Here is a 14,126-nt window from a genome sequence, read left to right on the forward strand (position 1 = left end):
ACTTCACAAAAGGATCTATCAACAGTTGGGAGAATGATTACTATCAACCTAGCTCCGCAATTCACACTGCTATACCTTCAAAAAGGAAGATCAGTGATATGGAGGCTGATGAGTACGATGAGGACTATAGAGAGGGAGAGATGACTGAGTACCGTGGTCTTGCCATGGAAGAAGCAATAATTCTCAAGACTTCCCATGAGACCAGGGGAGAGACATCAATCGACAGTAACTACAAACCATCGATCGATACTCATCACGAGACAAAGTCAGATACAATAGAAGAAGATGATGCAGATTATGGTTATCTCAGACCAGATGAGTTTTGTATTTTTAGAGATCCAGAAGGACAAGCACGTGTTCTGGATGGACGGGTTATACAGATCTCTAAATATGTCGCATAAATTCTTGCAAAGGCTAGTGGATCAGGAACCCTTCTCAGTCTGCAAGACGAAACAAAGTATCCAGCATCGATCGACATGATAGGTCAACCATCGATCGACGGCCTTTACGAGTATGGAAACATAGCTTATGATCACAGCGAAAGCAGAAGATTCCATTGGGAAAGAAAAGATGAATACGACATATACAGTTGAGCATAGAAATGCACGATCTGTAGATGGCAGAATCATTCATGCGTCAAGGGAAGACATCAAAGAGATTATGGAAAGAGCTGCAATGGATGGCCACACTCATATCTGTCTACCAGAATATGCAGGGAATTTTGATAGACCATGAATTTTACCTATTATTAGCCATGGTGTATAAGTGTTTTAAGATATATATTTACTACTATATAGAGTCTATTTAGAGTAATTACAGGTTCAGGTACTAACTGGAAGAAAATGATGTATTTGGAGCTATTTGGAGATCTTTTGAGCTTTGCTGGAAATAGGAAATGGTCGACAGCTACCAAGAAATATCGACCGACGGTTACGAACAAATATCGATCGATGTTGAGCTCTTCTCATCGATCGACGGGGAAGCCACCCGAGAATTAATGACAAATTAAAAGATTTCAAGTTTCATAAGGCTATTTATTAGGGTTTTGTATCATTTTAGAGGCAGACTTGTCGAGAGACCTTTTAGACCTAATTTGGAGGAAGCAAGAGGCCACCATTGAAAGGAGAGAGCTTAGGATTGGAGAGATAGATCAATACTGCAAAACTGAGAAGATCTTGAACTCCCTTGCTTTCAGTTATTCTGTTGCTTACTTTTATTGTTTATTTTATCTAAGTATTATTCAGACCATCATAACTATGTGTTTCATGAATATGTCTGAGTAGTCCTTACTGTTAGATTTAGGATTTCTCAATAGGTTGATTCATGTATTACTGACACAAACAATTGTTAGAGTGTTTAAAAATATAGTTCTTCATCTAGTTGTGCTAATATCTAAGTTTAGGATTTATCACCCTTTACACTTAGATCTTAGGATTAATTGAGATCAAGCCATTGCTGGACTCAATACCTGAAAATAAACTAGTGTGATCTAACTGACTAGATAGTAACGAGAGTTGATCTAGTGAGTTAGAGAATTTAAATCAAACATGACCGTAAAGCTTTTTGGAAGAAGCCGATCGACACAACGATAGCCCTGTCGATCGATATTTTGAAAGGTGTATCGATCGATATTCATTAAGAATTATCGATCGACACTTTCTCGTGATTAACATACGAGAGTTGAAATCTGAGATCTAGATTAGATAACCAGATTTATTATATCTAAAGTTTGAATTCAAGAACGCTTAACATCAATAAACCCCTAAAAATCCAAATTAAGTTTTACTTATCATACCTGAGAATATACCTGAATCTAGCTATTTCTCCCAACTGTTAACAACCCCTAAAACAAATCAATCGAGCAATACACTTGCTCACCACTCCATTAACTGCTTTAAAACTTATAAACCATTTAATCTAGATTTATTCCAAGACCATAATCTATTGTGTAATCCTAGAGTCTTTGTGAATTCGATCCCTAAGTACTACATCCGAACCTCTTATTTGAGAGAGTAATTCACTCCTTAGAGTAATTTGAGTGATATCAAATTTGGCGCCGTTGCCGGGGACTCTTTTTTATTACCATTAGATTAAGTTTAGAATTCAGTCTAGATTTTATTACTAAATTTGCTAAAAGTTTTCCCTCTTTTCCTGCTGACACAAGAACTTAAAGATGGAAGATATCGATTTCGGCCGGATATGGATCGACGAAACGACAACAACATCGAGCGACAAGTCGACGACAAAATTGATCGACGCCGCACATCAAACATCGATCAACGATACCCCGCCGGAAGCAAGTAAGTTTTCTCTTACCTATAATGCTAATGAGGGAGTAGTCCTAGGAGAACCTAAAGGTCAACTAAGCGATGCAATTAATCCAATCATCAATGAACAGGGGACTGCAATCCCTGTTAAAAGGACTGCAATCCCTGTTAAAATTAATTCGATCTCAAAAAGAGATAATGAAATAAGATTACCTATGCAAGACTAGTTAAACCCTGGGAGGACCTATTCCAATAGGTCCACCATTAAATTACCAAAATATGATACCAAGAAATCCGGGGTCAGCCTCGAATATTTAGTTTTGGTACGTCAAAACCCTTTCCGTGGAACCGTCTCAGAGCACCCACACGATCACATCGAATACTTAGAAGATATGATGGATGCCAAGTACCTACGGGTTCTCTAACCTGCTGGAAGGAGATAAGAAATAATCTTCATTAATCCATATTCCGTCAAGGTCTACGGGAATCATTCAGAAACGCATGGGAGAGATTCAAGAGCAACCAACTTGAATGTCCCCACCATGGTTATTCAGAACCACAACTCATTAATACCTTTTACAGAGGTATTAAATTGCACTACCAAATCACGCTTGACACAGCCAGTGAAGGGAGCTTTAGTACCAGGAACACTGAAGAGGCAAAGCGTTTGATCAAGAATGTAGCTATAGGTAGATCCTACGAAATGATGGACGTAGAGTGAGGAAGTAGAGTTGACTCAATGGATGGGCCACCTTTAGCCAAAATTAAAGAATCTCTAGATTCTCTTCATTCTACTCTAGAAGGACAAAACCAATTTGGGATTTACCAAATTGACGATGATACCCTTTCTGAATTAGAACAAGAAGTAGATTTCGTAGATATCCCAACCTTGAAAGATAGGTACCCTATCCCTAACCCCGATAGTTTTACCCAAAATTACGATGCTACTGTTGGATCACGCCGAGGCAGAGCGAAATTTAGATTAGACCAAGCTTTCACAGAAAATCACAAAATGGCCACTGATCTGAACGGAAAGATAGACATTATCTACAGTGAGCTAATGAGGAAGTTCGACGCTTTAAGTGAACACATTAAGAGACTGGACGGTCAAGTTGCGGAAAATGCGACCGCCATCAAAAGGGAGACATGACGTCTCCCTGGGCGGACTAACGCGAATCCGAAATGTCAAGTTAATGTTGTATTACTAAGGAGCGAAAAACGCCTCATCCCGAGCAGATTAGAGATCAACAACGTGGAAAAACGTGTTGAAGTTGAGAAAACCGGTGAAAATAGGTCACGACCAATAATCCTCGATAGTCCCAATCCCAAATCAGAAACACTTCGAGAGAAAGAGCGGTGCAATACTGCAGAAGCAGCCATTGACCTCGAGAAGGAAGAAGAGGAGTTGGAAGAAGATGTAGAAATCGATCGACAAGAAGGAACCAACGTCAATCGACCCACTACGGTAAATATCGATCGACAAACCGGGAACAATGTCGATCGACGCTCGACTCCTGCTGAACCAGCCGTAGAAAGAGTGTATAGGACTCTACCACCCTTTCCTCCTAAAAAAACACAGACTAATCGAGAATTAGATAAGGCGATCTGTAAGAAAGCATTCGATAAAATCACGTTGGAGTTGCCATTGAGTGATGCCATAAGAGTTTCATCATCAATAAAGAAATATGTAAAGGACATGGTATCCAACAGCTTCCCAGCTGCTGAACACAGCGTCATTATGGTTTCAGAGGAAGTAAGTGCAATAATCCAAGGCGAAACCCCGGTCAAGAGACCTGATTCGAGCAGTTTTGTTCTAGATTTCAATATACAAAATAAAAGTTTTCCTCGATCCCTCTGTGATTTAGGTTCCAGCGTAAACCTCATGCCACACTCTGTCGCGATATCCCTGGGATACGAGGAGTTCAAACCTACCAAAATCAAACCTACCAAAATAACTTTGGTTCTTGCCGATAGATCCGTTAGAGTACCTGAGGGAGTACTTGACGACGTGCCAATAAAGATTAACGACTGCCACGTACCTGCGAATTTCGTTGTGCTAAAATATCAGAATGAACCAAAAGATCCCCTCATTTTGGGTTGACCATTTTTAGCTACAGCTGGTGCGATCATCGATGTCAAATAAGGTAGGATATGTCTAAACATTGGGAACATTCCGATGACCTTCGACATGGAAAAGCTGATAAGATGGCTCTTAATCGATAAACAAACTTCCTATGTGGACGATATCTCTGAGTTGGCTGAAGAATCTTTCATAGACATGTGCTAAGATGATCCCCTGGAAAAAGTACTCACGAAAAGTACTCACGTCCGGTGAAGAAGAAACAATTAGTGTCGACAGCAGAGCTGAGGAATACACACAATTGATGGACGCAAGTATGGAAGTAGCGAATGTGGATGACATAGAGGATGACGCTTCAGAAATAAACGTCGATCGATATTTGGAAAAAGCTGTCGATCGACAACCATCTCCCTTGGAAGATTGGGATCCCGAAAAAGCACCAAAGATTGAGTTAAAGCAACTACCCGCTGGACGCAAATATGCTTTTCTCTATAAAAATTTCTACCCCGTAATCGTGAATGCCAACCTGACCAATGGAGAACTTGCGTTGTTATTAAACAAACTGTGAAAATATAGGAAAGCCCTCAGATACTCTCTCGAAGATATTCCTGGTATTTCTCCAGATCTGTGCATGCATCAGATTCACCTAGAAGACGATTCAAAATCGTCAGTGGAGCACCAAAGGCGACTAAACCCAAACTTGAAAGAAGTTGTCAAAATGGAAATAAACAAACTTCTAGATGTTGGGGTCATTTACCCGATTTCGGATAGCAACTGGGTTAGCCCTGTGCATGTCGTACCAAAAAAGGGTGGAATCACTGTGGTGATAAATGATAAAAACGAGCTCATCCCTACGCGAACTGTCGGATGTGCATCGACTATAGAAAGTTGAACGCTGCCACAAGGAAAGATCACTTCCCTTTACCCTTCATTGATCAAATGTTGGAAAGATTGGCAAATCACCAATATTATTGTTTTCTTGACGGTTACTCCGGATTTTTCCAAATCCCTATACATCCTGACGATCAAGAAAATACCACTTTTACATGCCCTTACGGAACATTCACATACCGCTGGATGCCTTTAGGTCTTTGTAATGCTCCCGCCACTTTCCAACCCTACATGATGTCAATCTTCACAGATATGATAAAGGATTTCATGCAAGTTTTTATGGACGATTTCTCTGTGTATGGATCCAGTTTCAAAAACTGTCTCGATAACCTATGTAAAGTCTTGGCAAGATGTGAAGAAAAGAACCTCGTTCTGAATTGGAAAAAAATGCCACTTTATGGTTAACGATGGGATCGTCGTAGGACATAAAGTGTCCGCTGCTGGCATAGAAGTAGATCGGGCGAAGATTGAGGTAATGACCGGCTTGCCTGCACCCACTAACGTAAATGACGTGAGAAGTTTTCTCGGGCACGCTGGATTTTACAGGAGGTTCATACAAGATTTTAGAAAAATCGCTAGACCTCTCACTTCCCTCCTCTGTAAAGAAGTTAAATTCGCCTTCACACCAGAATGCGTAAAGTCTTTTGAGGAAATAAAGAAAGCTTTAATAACTGCCCCCATCGTACAAGCACCTGACTGGAATCTTCCTTTCGAAATCATGTGCGATGTAAGCGATTTCGCTGTAGGAGCAGTTCTAGGCGAAAGAAAAGACAAAAAGCTACATGAAGTTTACTACGCCAGTCGAACACTCGACGAGGCACAAAGGAATTACGCAACAACAGAAAAGAACTGCTTGTTGTAGTTTATGCATTTGAAAAGTTCTGCCAATACCTGGTTGGCTCGCGAGTCATCGTTCATACTGACAACGCTGCGATTAAATATTTGATGCAAAAGAAAGACGCGAAACCACGACTCCTGCGATGGATCCTTCTACTTCAAGAATTCGACATAGAGATTAAAGATAAAAGAGGAGTAGAAAACAGAGTTGCAGATCATCTTTCCCGGATACGAATAGAAGATGACGTTCCTATCAATGACTTCTTACCAACAGAAAATGTTTACAAAACAGATTCATTCGTCGGAAATGTATGTCTCACTTCCGAAGAACTGTCGATCGATGACAATGATGCTATGTCCATCGACGACATAGATACTATGTCGATCGACACTCCAGATTATCTAAACAAAAAATAAATCCCATAACCCTCACCTTCGATATAATAGTGAACGTCACATACAACGAGCTGCACCCTGACCATGATTCACCCGTAGATGAAAGTCTGCATCAGGATGTGCACGCAGTTGAAAAAGGTTCAAGGAGCAGACCTTGGTACGCTGATATAGTGAACTATCTAGCTGCTGACATAGAACCCGAGGAGTTGAGAGGGTATACAAGGGAGAAGTTTTTAAGAGAAGTTATGAGATATCACTGGGACGAACCATATCTCTACAAACACTGCTCTGACGGGATGTATAGGCGCTGCGTTGCCGAAACCGAACCACCCGATATTTTATTCCAATGCCATGGATCCGACTATGCTGGACATTTTGCAACCTTTAAAACGGTATCAAAAATTCTTCAAGCAGGATTCTGGTGGCCGACTATGTTTCGCGATGCCCATGCGTTCATAGCAAAATTCGACAGATGTCAACGGAGAGGAAAAATCAGTAAAAGACATGAAATGGAACAAAAATCTATTCTAGAAGTAGAAGTATTTGACTGCTGGGAGATAGATTTCATGGGTCCTTTCCCCTCCTCCTACGGGAATAAATACATCCTGGTCGCTGTTATTTATATGTCAAAATGGGTCGAAGCAGTAGCTTCCCCAACGAACGACGCATCCGTAGTTATTAAGCTTTTCAAAAGCATTATCCTCTCTAGAATTGGAATTTCCCGAATAGTCATAAGTGATGGTGGATCCCATTTCATTAACAAAATTTTTGAAGGACTACTCCGGAAGAACGGAGAGCATCATAGAGTTGCTACACCCTACCACCCGCAGACGAGCGGGCAGGTAGAAGTCTCAAATCGACAGATCAAAGAAATCTTAGAAAATACTGTAGGAACATCTAGAAAAAATTGGTCAAGAAAATTGGACAATGCACTCTGGGCTTACCGGACTGCTTTCAAGACTCCCTTAGGAACCACCTCATTAAACCTGCTTTATGAAAAATCATGTCACTTACAGGTTGAGCTGGAACACAAAGAAGCCTGGGCTATTAAATCATTAAATTTCAACATCAAACCAGCAGCCTAAAGGAGGCTCATACAGCTTAACGAGTTAGATGAAATAAGACATTTAGCCTACGAGAGTTCAAAGATATACAAAGAAAAAATGAAAGCATATCATGATAAAAAGATCATCTCTAGACACTTTGAACCAAATGATCAAGTGCTGCTATATAACTCTCGGCTAACACTATTTCCCAGAAAACTCCGATCTCATTGGTCAGGTCCTTTTACTATTATGAACGTCAATCCTTACGGAGCCATTACGCTTATAAATAATAAAGGAGATGAATTCACGGTGAATGGCCAACGAGTAAAATACTATTGGGCTAAACCACCAATTAGCGGGCCTATACATTTAGACCCCCCTCCCGATAATTAAAAAGATCGAATATCGGGTCAAGCTAAAGACTTAAAATAAACACTGAATGGGAAGCCAACGAGTAAAACACTATTGGGCTAAACCACCAATTAGCGGGCCTATACATTTAGACTCCCCTCCGGATAACTAAAAAGATCGAATATCGGGTCAAGCTCAAGACTTAAAATAAGCGCTGATTGGGAGGCAACCCATTTCTAGTTTTTAGATATTTAGGATTTAGTTTAAATTTCATAAAAAAAAAACCTTCGGAAAACATAACGTCTGTCGATCGACGAAGACCCCTATTCATCGATTTACAGTAAATGAACAGACACGGGCTCATATTAAGTCGACACTTAAGTCGACATTCACACAAACCCGAAAACTCTACGAAAACACTCCCATCTCTTTTCTCTCTCGTTTTCGGCCAAAGCCAACGATTCTTTCGCTCAATCCACTGGATTTTCAACCCTCTATCCGCTTAGATCGCTTACTCACGCATCATCATGGTATGAACTCGAAATTTTCTAAATTTCCGTTCTTGCTAGGGTTGAAATAGAGAATGAGTTAGAACCGAGATTTTCGGGCCTATATCGATCGATTTGTGCTAAAGGAGTGATAGAATAGGGATTCCTGATCGATTAAACAGATTATATATGCCATGCAAATCGAATTGCATCAATGGGGTTTTCTAGGTTCTCACGAAGGAGATATCGATCGATGATACTCACTTTCATATCGATTTTATCATCGACCTGTCGATCGACATCGAGACATCTCTGTCGTTCGACACAGACACTTACACCATCGAACTTCGCTGATTTATATCTCGTTTGTGAACTTTTTTTACAGACAGACCAAATGCGAACGAAGCGGAGATTTGACACCCGCAGCACAGCTCCAGTCCGTGACAAATACCCTTGGCCGAGAAAGCGCGATGACGAATCTATCCCGCTCTTTGACCACTTCGAGGATACACACAAAGCGGCGAAGAGCTTGGCATGTAGAAACCGTGCGATCGAGGACACATGTGATGACTATGACAGCATATTCTACAATGAGTGGCTGAAGGTTTCCATCGAGCCAACGCGGTTCGTCGACCCAGACGTGATCCGGGCTTTGGGCATCAAATTGGACCTCAAGGACTTGTTCGAGGAGCTGGGTATGGGAAACATGGCCACTAACCCACAGGTTCTCTACCCGGAGCTGGTCCGTCAGTTCATGGCCACGGTGAATGTCTACTATGCCAACGAGAGGGCAAAGAGAGCTAACGAGGGTGTCTTGACCTTCTTCATTCGCGACATCCGCTACAGAGTCCTTCTCTCGACTCTCTGCACTATCTATGGGTTCAAGAACGGGCGTCAGCACGCGATCGTACCCAATTTCGCAGGGATATCGACATTTTGGGGCACATAGCCACCGGCTTCTTCGACTCCTCAAAGACTCTTCAGACGAACATCCGTCACCCGACTCTGCACTACTTCATGAAGGTCCTTGCCAACACTCTGTTGTGCAAGATGGAACCTAGTAAGGTTCGGGTGCAGGAGCTCACATTGGTCTATTACGCGGTGAGGATTTTGGTTCACTTGGAGGACATCGAGGAGACCTCAGACGACGTGTGGGCCAACATTGGAGCCGTATTCGCTGAGCATCTGGTCAAACTCAAGATGAAGCTGTTCCAGTCAAAGGGAAGGAAGCTGTCCCGATTTTCCTACATTGCGGAGTCCCGTTAGACGATGCTGAGATGGATGACCGGATCGTCTACATGGATGCAGCGCACCTCACGAGCACCCCGTGGCTCAAGGAAGACCGCGACAGGTGCTTCAGGGATGAGGACGGCACGCACTTGGTGAGGCTGCCACTTCGTACACTCACGGACTTCGACCATGCCCTTACCAGAATTTACTTCCGCCCTGACCCATGCCTCCTCCGAGCTCCAGCGACCTGGAGGACCTCAGCCACATCAGCCCGAGGCCGCACTCCCGCCATTCCCACCTATGCCAGACATGTCTACACGCCCTGAGGGAGATTTCCAGTGCGTCGTAGTCGATGCTCTCACTGCCATCTGGGCTAGAGTATCGAGATGTCGCTGTTCAAGCAGGAGAAGTGTGCGAGCCAGCCCACTGTTAGCAGCAGGACCATCACGCCAGCGTAGAGGCACTTCCAGCGGCGAGACAATTGATGAGGAAGACTAGTCGTCATATCTCTATCCCTATCTACTTATGTTTTCTTTTACTTTCGTACTATTAGGATTTGCTTTCGAACTTATTATTCTATGTTATGACTGGAGTTTATATATTTTGCTAACCTTGCATGTGTTTGGATTGTCTAACAGAGCGAACCTAGCTGACTGGTACTGATTCTATGATGAGTTCCACACCTTGATACGCTGCAGGTAGCACATAAATTTTTTTGTCTCAGCGCTATCGATCTACGAAGAGGTACTTATTTCGATTGACGGTGATGCGCTTATGTCGATCGATGGAGAGTTGTGTTTATCGATCGACACTCGAGACAGAGGGGTACATACATTCTTTTCTCTTGTCTAACGTCTAACTTAGTACTTATTATTTATTCTCTACCCAACCAATCTTAGACTGAATATCCCTGGGGACAGTGAAATTTAAGTCTGGGGGAGGTACTCACTGACATTAGTTTATTAATGAATTTTAAATCATATTTTCAAATATAAAGTTTTTATTGAGTTAAGAAGGGGATTATGAACTTATTAGATTTTTACTTGTTATCTAACCACTCTTTAGCAGTAAGATTTACTGATTGCAGATAGTACTAAAGATACTAAAGTGGATCAACCTGTCAACTATGTTACACGTGCTAAGATTGTTTGAAGGAGTCAAAGTTGTCCTCCAACACTAAAACTTGACACAACTGCTTGTCTTGGGGCTTGCTATACATGAGATCGGATTCTTTAAATAAGTCTGAAAGGTAAAGCCTTATGTAGATAGATTTATCACCCTCTCTCTCTCTCTATTTTCGAAATATAGATATTAAAAAAAATTATTTATATATATATATATATATATATATATATATACATCTCTATTAGAGATTTATTAGGAAAGGATACGAGCAGGACTTGGTGGCTACAACCATTAAGGCTTGCTTCATAAGAGTTCTATAGGTAGAGGATTAGAACAGGACTTGGTGGCTATAACCATTAAGGCTTGCTTCACAAATAATCCTAGGATATAGGTCAAAAAGAAGTGAACATGACTTGGTGGCAACCACCATTAAGGCTTGATTCATGGAAGCCTGTCCAATCTTGGTCAATGATCTTGCAAATATAAGCAGACTTTGACTAAGAGAGAAAATTAGTAGGGAGAGAGGATAGAAACTAATGTTTTCCTGCAGGGCTAGATACTTGTTTGAAAATCCTTGCATCCTGTGATCAATACTCCCAAGGTAAAGAATGCACTTTTATTTATGCTAAGAAATGAGGTTGGAAGAGGGGAATGTCAGACAAGATTTGCTAAGTTGTTAGATAGGTGAATTTGGTTGCTAAGTTAGGATATGGTATAATGTGCCTTTGTGATTAGGACTTCTTGGATGTGGATTGTAATATTGTAGAGGTGATGATTCTAAGTTTAAAATTGTGGGAGTCTCTGCTATTTTCAAACTTCTTTCAGAGAGACTGCTAGTATGTTTTGCTTGAGGACAAGCAAAATAGTAAGTCTGGGAGAGTTGATAGACCATGGATTTTACCCATTATTAGCAATGGTTTATAAGTGTTTTAAGATATATTTACTACTATATAGAGTCTATTTAGAGTATTTACAGTTTCAGGTACTAACTGGAAAAAATGATGTATTTGGAGATATTTTGGGATCTTTTGAGCTTTGCTGGAAATAGGAAATGGTCGACGGTTACCAAGAAATATCGACCGACGGTTACCAACAAATATCGATCGATGTTGAGATCTTCTCATCGATTGACGGCGAAGCAACCCAAGAATTAATGACAAATTAGAAGATTTAAAGTTTCACAAAAGTTTCAATAATTACATCTTAAGTCCCTGGCCGCCTGTTAGGCTATTTATTAGGGTTTTGTATCATTTTAGAGGTAGACTTGCCTAGAGACCTGATATCACTCAAATTACCCTAAAGAGTGAATTACTCTCTCAAATAAGAGGTTCGGATGTAGTACTTAGGGATCGAATCCACAGAGACTCTAGGATTACACAATAGATTATGGTCTTGGAATAAATCTAGATTAAATGGTTTATAAGTTTTATAGCAGTTAATGGAGTGGTGAGCAAGTGTATTGCTCGATTGATTTGTTTTGGAGTTGGTAACAGTTGGGAGAAATAGCTAGATTCAGGTATATTCTCAGGTATGATAACTAAAACTTCATTTGGGTTTTTAGGGGTTTATTGATGTTAATCATTCTTGAATTCAAACTTTAGATATAATCAATCTGATTATCTAATCTGGATCTCGGATTTTAACTCTCGTATGTTAATCACGAGAAAGTGTCGATCCATAACTCTTAATGAATATCGATCGATACACCTTTCAAAATATCGATCGACAGGGCTATCGCTGTGTCGATCGATACTTTTTCCAAAAAGCTTTACGGATAGGTTTGATCTAAATTCTCTAATTCACTAGACCAACTCTCGTCTGTATCTAGTCAGTTAGATCGTACTAGTTATTTTAAGGTATTGAGTCAACCAATGGCTTGATCCCAATTAATCCTTAGATCTAAATTTAAAGGGTGATCAATCCTAAACTTAGCTTTAAGGATAATTAGATGAAAGAATTATATTTCTAAACACCCTAACAATTGTTGTTGTCAGTAACACATTTATCAATCTATTGAGAAACCTAAATCTAACAATAAGGATTACTCAGACATATTCATGGAACACATAGTTATGATAGTCTTAATAATACTTAATTGAAATGAGTGAATAGAGTAAGCAACAAAATGAATAAAAGCAAACGAGTTCAAGATCTTCTCTGTTTTGCAGTGTTGATCTATCTCCCCAATTCTAAGCTCTCCCCTTTCAATGGTGGCTTCTTGCTTTCTCCAAACTAGGCCTAAAAAGGTCTCTAGGCAAGTCTACCTCTAAAATGATAAAAAAAACCCTACTAAATAGCCTAACAGGCGGCCAGAGACTTAAAATGTAATTATTGAAACTTTTTGTGAAACTTTAATTCTTCTAATTTGTCATTAACTCTTGGGTGGCTTCGCCGTTGATCGATATGAAGAGTTCACTATCGATCGATATTCCTTGGTAACTATCGGTCGATATTTTGACAAATAATCGACCATCCAGCAAAGCTCATAAAGTCTCCAAATAGCTCCAAATACATCATTTTTTTTCGGTTAGTAGCTGAACCTGTAATTACTCTAAATAGACTCTATATAGTAATAATATATCTTAAAACACTCGTAAACCATGGTTAAAATTGGGTAAAATCCATGGTCTATCAACTCCCCCAGACTTACTCTTTTGCTTGTCCTCAAGCAAAACACAACAGAGCAGTCTCTCAGAGAGAGGTTTGAAAACAGGATGGACTCTCATGATTTAAAACTTAGAATCATCACCTCTACAATATTGCAATCCATATCTACAAAGTCCTAATCACAAAAGCACTTTATACTATATCCTAGCTTAGCAACCAAATTCATCTAGCCAGCAACTTAAACAAATATTGTCTGACATTCCCCTTTACCAACCTCATTTCTTTGCATATATAAAAGTGCATGCTTTACTTTGGGAGTATCGATCACAGGATGCAAGGATTCTTAAACAAGTATCTGGATCGCGGGTAAAAGTTAGTTCCTATCTTTTCTCTCTACTAATTTCTTTCTTTAGTCAAAGTCTGCTTATTGCAGGTTCATTGACCAAGATTGGACATACTTCCATGAATCAAGTCTTAATGGTTGTTGCCACCAAGTCCTATTCACTTCTTTTTGATCTATATCCAAGAATTCATATGAATCGAACCTTGATGATTGCCGCCACCAAGTCCCGTTCGAATTCTTTTTGTTGGAATCCTTATGAAGCAAGCCTTAATGGTTGTAGCCACCAAGTCATGTTCGGATTCCACCTAACTAACACCTAATTAATATAAAATAATTTTTTTTTTTCAATCTACCTATAAAATGTGATAAATCTACACAAGGCTTTACCTTTCAGACTTGTTTGAAGAATCTGATCCCATGTATACGAAGCCCCAAGACAAGCAGTTGTGTCAGGTTTAGTGTTGG

Source organism: Brassica oleracea, chromosome C3, assembly GCF_000695525.1.
Source record: "Brassica oleracea var. oleracea cultivar TO1000 chromosome C3, BOL, whole genome shotgun sequence".
Lineage (NCBI taxonomy): Eukaryota > Viridiplantae > Streptophyta > Magnoliopsida > Brassicales > Brassicaceae > Brassica > Brassica oleracea.